Source organism: Stomoxys calcitrans, chromosome 5, assembly GCF_963082655.1.
Source record: "Stomoxys calcitrans chromosome 5, idStoCalc2.1, whole genome shotgun sequence".
NCBI lineage: Eukaryota > Metazoa > Arthropoda > Insecta > Diptera > Muscidae > Stomoxys > Stomoxys calcitrans.
In genome coordinates this window covers 161,908,000-161,915,584 of record NC_081556.1, presented here as the reverse complement: position 1 = coordinate 161,915,584, position 7,585 = coordinate 161,908,000, and the positions used below count along the sequence as shown (strand labels likewise).

The 7,585-nt window shown below is 38.7% G+C and overlaps 1 long non-coding RNA gene across 1 annotated transcript; it reads right to left on the bottom strand.

The window, feature by feature from the left end:
- Window positions 1–3,450: 3,450 nt before the first annotated feature.
- Window positions 3,451–5,393, bottom strand: LOC131997591 (uncharacterized). The gene is made up of 3 exons (XR_009398294.1): window positions 4,374–5,393; window positions 4,213–4,306; window positions 3,451–4,153 (listed from the first exon to the last, which is right to left on the bottom strand). It is a non-coding gene; the product is annotated as an uncharacterized LOC131997591 (long non-coding RNA).
- Window positions 5,394–7,585: the final 2,192 nt, after the last annotated feature.

The following is a 7,585-nucleotide window of genomic DNA, read 5'->3' as shown; positions in this document are numbered from 1 at the left end:
CTCTATCAAATCCCTTTGGACCTTATCGATGTCGATTTGAGCGACTTTAATAATATCCGGAGCCAGCCGAAATAGTTTCCAGAAATCAATTCCGAGATATAACTCCTGATCCAAATCTGGGCATAGATAAAGTTCAAGTTCATGTTTTTCCTCTTTATATAGGATTTCTAATTTAATCTTTCCTAGTACTCTGTACTCTTTTCCACCGGCAGTTCGAACATTCGAAAACAATTTCTTTATGTCCAAGCTTAATTTCTCTATGAACTCTCGGCAACCCTTCCCTAATACACTGACTGAGGCGCCGGAATCTAAAAGGCCTTTAAGTTTAATGCCTTGAACCTCCACCTCTGCGTAAGGTCTGGGGTCCATATTTTGACTTACATGTTTGATTGACTCTAATACATTCTTGAAAATCTTTCTTTTTTTCTCAAATTTTACGCGCACTTTAGGCGGGTTTCTTTTATTCGCAGTTACAGAATCCAATTCAAATATGCGTGATCTAATCTCGTTATAATTTTTCTCTCGAGTTTCTAGTGGTATATAATGTCTTAATTCAGGTTTAAAATTTAATTCATTTGCTTTAAAAATGTTATTTATTATTTCATTCTTATTTCTATTTTTAGATGATGATGCTATTTCTCTGATCTGGGGGAATTCAGGATTGGACGTGGCCCCCCGGCATACTCCACGCCCTGATTCAGGTTTCCCTGTTTACAGGACGGGCATTTGGGAGAAATAGTCCCAGGTTTTCCACAACGGTAGCAAAACAAATTTCTTTCTGTGGAGTCGCAGTTTCTGAAAGTGTGGCCTTGTTTCTGGCAATTCCAACATAATAAAGTTGGTTTCGTTTTTCGGATGAACTGTATGGCGGATACTTCCTCACATTTAGAAGATTCGTGGTCACATTCGGATGAACCTTCCGCGTATATTTCGCTGACCTGACGAATTGGACGAGATGGAAGTACAGGTCTTATTTCCCTTCTTGGAAAATTCTTCTCCGCTTCATTGCACTCTATTCTCAGCTGTTCAACGGACGAAACTTGAATGGGGTAAATAATTCTCGCTACACTCTCTTTAACATTTTTCTTTAATATCTTCATCATATCATATTCGGATATAGGTTGGACTAACTTAGCCCTAATCTGGCCCATAATATGGAAAAATGTATCAATAGACTCATTTGGTTGTTGTTTACGCTGAGCTAATTCTGTCACTATTTCAAAATTGGATCTGGTGGATTGATATTGGCTTAACAAACTATGCTTCAAACTGGGCCAATCCGAAAACTTATTCGTTTTCAGGGATAGCCAATACCATGACTCGGCTGGACCGGATACTATTAAAGAAAAATCCCTTAATATCTCTGCCCATGGAATATGGTACTGTCCCTGAAAGTATTCAAGACGATACACGAACTCTTCAACGGAAATACCCCCTGAAATGCCATCAAACCTTAGTCCCAACTTGTCTATTCGCACACGCTTATTTTCCCTCAGTGTATCATTCGGAAGATGACTACATACTGAACCTGCCACCGAATTGCCATTGGTTGGGCGGTTGCCATTATTTCCTGTTTCTGGTGCAGACAAATTGTCCAAGCCCCCTAAGCCAGAATTAGATGCCGGTGAACTGGGTACATTCCGATTCAAGGTAAGTTCAGTTAACCTTTTTACAGCCTCTGATAACTGTCCTATTGTATTCTTCAAACCACCTAATTCATTCTGGATCATACAAACATTGTTTTCGAGGGCTCTTTGTTGCCTAAGGACCTCTACATTACCATTTCCTGGCGGTTCAGACCTGGCCCCTCCAATCGGTGTCCCACCAGCTGATGGACCCGATGTATTGTTGTTGCCTGTCCCCGATCTTATTGTCCCAGACAAATCGGTGATTTGGCTTGTACTAGCCTGGTTTCCAACAGACATATCGGTAACGTATCTACTTCTTTTCTCTTCACTTTCTATAAATGAATTATTTGCATCAAAACTTTCAGGAATTTTTCTCTTTTTCGCCTGGGATCGAGTCTGAATGCTCATAACCTTTCTCTAATTGGACAATAATTTTAACGCCTATATTAAATTATTAGTTTATTTAGAGTATTTATTTTTCTCTTATCTAGAACACATATATTATATTCGGGGGTTTTACGTGAGTAGTGGTGGGTACGGGTTATATTATTGACTCTCTTTCGAGCACCAGTCTGAAATCTGGGAAATCAAAATTAAAACAAAACAAAAATTTTTTTTTTTTTTTCGTGCTTTCGACACCAATATCTTGCAAATGATGCCAATTTCATACCTATTTGCCTAATACAACGGACCTCTAAATCCTATCTAGAGCGGCTATCAGGTCTAACATAGATCTGGACACAACATTAAACTGTAACTAACACTACACAAAAATAACGACACAGTATGCTTAGTGCAAAATACATTTTCACATAAAAAAGTATGCCACTAAATCCTCCTGTTGTTGGATTATTCACGTCCTCCTTCATTTCCAGTTTTGAAGTATCGGCTCTTCGTACAACGGACTTTTGAAATTTCCAAAACGGTTACGAAGCTTTCGAACCTCTCCACTTTCCAATCAGGGTTCAGTGTTGGTCTATTTCTTTAATTGAAATGGGCTATTACTTTGTGCTTTGGTGACCTACACAAACATAATTAACACAACATTTGACAAAAATGCTGAAAAGCCCCACGTTGGGCGCCATATTGTTACGAGGCCCCTATTTGCGGCCAAAAATGATTTGGGCACCGGCTAGATTTCGTCGCCTTATCAGGGGAGGTCCCATCCCATCATCTTTCGCCCCGGGGTCGTATCAATAAATAAAAATGTTCTAACAAACTAGACAACACTAACACACAAGCACAGATTTCTTCCTAAGTGGGAGGTAGATGGAAACATCCAGTCGCCCTGCCCTACCATGGTCATGTGGACATCCCCTTCTTCAAACATGATCCCTGTATCCCGCTCAAGCCACCACACCTACCTCACGTTGACACCCCCCTTATATCCACAATTTAGCACAACATATTTCTTTTTTTTTTTTTTAAACAAGTCACAACATCATAAATTTTATTTAAAATATAAAGGCCTAAAACTAACGCAATTCGTATTAAGATTCCTGTCTTTCTTTTATCAAAATCATCAACAATAAACTGACAGTACTGAGTTTTAACTAAATTATAGCATTAAATCAATTAACTTAATCTTCTAATTTTTAACTTTCTTGTTACATGAAACGAACACTGAACACTAGAACTTGCAAAGAAGGATAATCAAATTAATATAAATAAAAACGGTTAAGCCTGGCCTACCTAAGGGAGCTCTCTTAGAAGGGACACACTGTTGGGAATAGACACCCTACAAACGCGTACTCATGAACGTTTTGCAAATTCTATCACATAAAAACAAGTAAAAAAAAACGTAAGCTACAACTTAGGATATATGAAAAAAATATAAAAAAAATGGTCAATAAATAATAATGTAAGAAATAAATATGATGGTAAAAATAAAGTAGAAGGTAGTTAAAAAATCAAAATATAATAATCATGTCAATATCCACATACATAAAAAAAAGGTAATGAAAAGTTTGATTACTATTGCATTATAACCCCAAGGTTTTAATCTTTCGGTATCATCTATTTCGGGAGGAGAATAAAACGTTTCGTCATCAGTCGAATTCGCCTTTTCAAAGTAAAGGTTAGTATGTGTGCGTGACTTCATATAATTTCAAATTCAAAGTCGTTGGAGGTGTTCAACTGGTGGTACCTTTTGCCATCACCAAAACAAAAGTGTACGGCCGAATACAAGCAACGATTCCGCTTTCCAGAGATAACTGGGATAGTTCCCCTAATTTGGATAGCCTGATGGCAACAATTGTGCACCTCTGGATTAACGTTGACCAACGATTTTTCATCCAACCAAACCTCTCGGTCTGGACAACAACGGACGGAATTTCCTCTCTCGCCCTCTTTTGGGCACAATAAACTAAAAAGCGGCCTACCTTTATAACCACCAGATGAAACGGTGGCGTTTGCGGTAATCACCGTTCAATGTGTGTTTCTGAATCGGGGGGAATTCACTTTAGCCTTAACCCAGCCACTTGCACCAACAAAAATTTCGCCTCCTCTCGTCCAGGAGGCTTTATCTGCAAATAACAGGGTTTAAAACACCTTTCGGTCATAGAAATATAACCTAAAAACTCACTTTATCTTATTTGGTATCTTTATTTATTTCTCACAGTCTCGATTAAAACAGCAAAACGACTTATGTCGACACACAAAACACCCACTGGAATTTTCTAAACAAAAAAAACGTCTCCTTAATGACCGCTGCCCAAGATTTTGTTAACTTAACAAAACACTAACCTCTTCCTTATTATTACTTTGCAATTCAAATTTAAATACACATCTCTCAGATATAATGTCATGCACTTTTCTTTTCAACTGACGCCAAAATGCCTAATTAACCCTCTTTTATTACTTTGTTCTCACTCAATCATAAAAATTAGCCATCTTGAGTTAATAGCCATATTGATTTTATGCATTAACTCCGGTTTTAGAACATTTGTAACCCAATAGCTAACATTTAAATTCTCTTAAATCTTTTCGTTTGGAGCGGCTACTTTATATGAATGAAAACCGCTTTATCGTCGTATAGCCGCCCAACAACAATCTCACCCAGTGTAGTAATTCGCCATATGCAATGGCAAATAACATACGCAATGGCAACTCTACGCGTCAGCTGGGCGAAAACCATCTGTTTACTTCGTGGCTCTTGGTAGAAGGCCATAAGGTAATATCGTTCCATCATTTCTCCGCAATTATTTATTAATATTCCTTTCTTCCTCTATTTTCAGGTACCGGGAAACATGCTACGGTGGCCTGCCTGATGCCGTGATTGCAGGTTTATGAAACCCATCCTCTTGGGTATGGATGTATTTCATAAATCCTGACAATCACTTGCATCAGGTCTGCAATCTCTCGGCAGGTTCCCCCTCGCAGAGCTGGGGTTAGCCATCGGGCCACATATAAAAAAGGCAGCCCCAGTTCTCCAACGTTTGCCCGGGGAAGCCGCCGTGAAATAAACACCGCTTCCCCCAGCCTGTAAGAATGGGATCCAGTAATTGACCATTCCAACGAGGGACAATAAGAACAACTGAAAACAAAAAAAAACTTGCGCATGGCAGACCACACGTTCACATTGCTGTCGCTGGTCTGCCGAACGGTGTGCCCAAGTTAATCCCAACTCCTCCTGTCGCAGGAAGGCACTAGGAGTGGGGAGTGTGACGTGGAAGTCGGCCGCCACGCAGACGTAAAGGCCTCTTTATAGGGGACATCCACGCCAATTTTTTTTTTCCTCTGGCACGTGGTATACTAGGGTGTCCCGCAACAGCCTTCAGTATTTGCCACACGGTCACATCGTTCCTCCCTATCTATTTTTGTTCGACGGTGTAGTCTTCATGGCAATCTGTTTTGAAACCCATTACCAATTTACCAGGTAACTTTAAATCGCTTCCGAACAAGACCTTAGCCGTTGTCTGCGATGTTGAATCGTGTACTGCCGGTCTATATGGCAACACAAATGTTGATATTTGCATATCTCGATTCTTTCTGGCGGTTTTCCGCCACTTTTTGGAGATGTTCTGCCGGGTTAGGAGCAAAAATTTTCACCAACCATCTGGTTCAATCGCCGACATTTTACCCGATCCACAATCTCCATTTACTGGTTCGGCTTTTGCAGTCAGACATCTTATGGCGATATTCTCACCATAACCCACTTTTAGCGGAATATGAGATGGTGAACCAAGTCATCACACGATGCTTCATATCCGGGTTAACACCGAAGGTAATCTTAAATTCGGCAGCAATTACAACTTCGTCTACACGGAGATATCCTTCCTTTTACCAAATCAGACCTAATAAAAATTTTTGATGCGCCTGTATCCAACGTTATGATACGCCTGTCTCCATTGATGTAACCGGATGCAGTTAAGTTGGTGTTGGTGCCAGATCATGCCCTGTCGGAATAGCTTGGTTTAGCTTTAAAGGTGACTCTTGCGAGGAATTTTCAGTCATCTCGTTTGATATCTGCACTCGTCCTCTCAATTCCAGTCTATGGATATCTTGCTTATGTTCTCCCCCGTACTTACATTGAAGTGCAGCTATAACTTCTTCATAATTGTTTCTAGATGAAACGGGGATGCTCCGTAAAACCTCTGCAGGACTTCCCTATAATGCAAGCAGAAGTTTTATCGCCTTATCGTAGTCGCCCCATGAATTTCTCGCAGCTACAATCTCGAACAGGAACATGAAGACATCAAAGGCTGTTGATCCCATAAAAACTGGAGGCTAAGTTTTTGTAGCTTTGTCGATAACGCTCACTGGTCCGCCCTTAATTTCCAGTTTCGACATTTTCTTCTCCATGTCCAGAAATTTCTCATCATACGTCAATAACTTATCTAGTTCCTTAATTTGGCCTTCTACATTTTCTACTCTTTCTTTCCATAGTTTTACAAATCTCCTCAAGTTTCTCGTTTAGAATTGAAGTGTTCTCGCTTTGCTTTGCATCCAATTCATCCAGTTTTATTCCATTCTTCTTGAATTGTCATCAAATCCTCCAGAAAACATTCGCTAAAAATATGCGGAAAAGTAGTACTCCGCTTATAGTGAGAAAATGGCATGAAGCTTATATTGTGGCAGCACTTGAAACTATTGCCGAAAACATTTGATTAAATGTTTCGCCATGTGTTCTGGCAAAGAAAAAGAGTCCGTCGGATTTCGCAATAATTTTATTGGCATTTTCGCCGTGAATGAAGTCAGTATTAGGCTTAAGTGGCTATGCTAAGTGCTGCCAGGTCTATTTTCGGTGTGAAGAATACCTCTGGTGGGCCAAGTAATGAGGGTTGCTCGGTTTGGTTTATTATTACTTTCAATAACACCATAAATATGTCAATATTAAATATTCAGAGCCAAAATTTAAATTATATTTTTTAAATATAAAATATCAATGAAATCTTCCCTAGAGACAAAATTTTTATAAAATTTTCAAATTAAACTGAAAGGTTCATTAAAAAACAAAGTTTCTATGAAATCTTCTTTAAAATTTTATAAAAACTCCTCTTCGGACAAAATTGTAATAAAATGTTGACTAAAGGCAAACTTTCAGAATAGTAGGTTATAAAAAATTAAATTTTGTATCTATTAATATAAATAATTTTTATAGTACTGACAAAGAACAATTAATAATAAATCTTAAAACCAGTAAGGAAAGTCTTAAGTCGGGCGGAGCTGACTATAAAATACCTTACACCTTCCCTACAATTATAAATTCGGGCATTAGCGTTACCGTTGTGTCACATTTTTGGACGATGCCTCTTGTGCGTCACTTTTTTATTTTGATACTAAATGCCATACTTTTAACATTTTTGCGACGCTTTTCCATCTATTTCTCCTACTTGTTCAAAAATACAACTATGTAGCGATTGTCTATTGTTTGTCGTCCAACAAATCGCATATAAATATCCAATTTTTCAAAAAAATTTAAAAATATTGTGCCAAATTTTGGACCAGTTTTACAA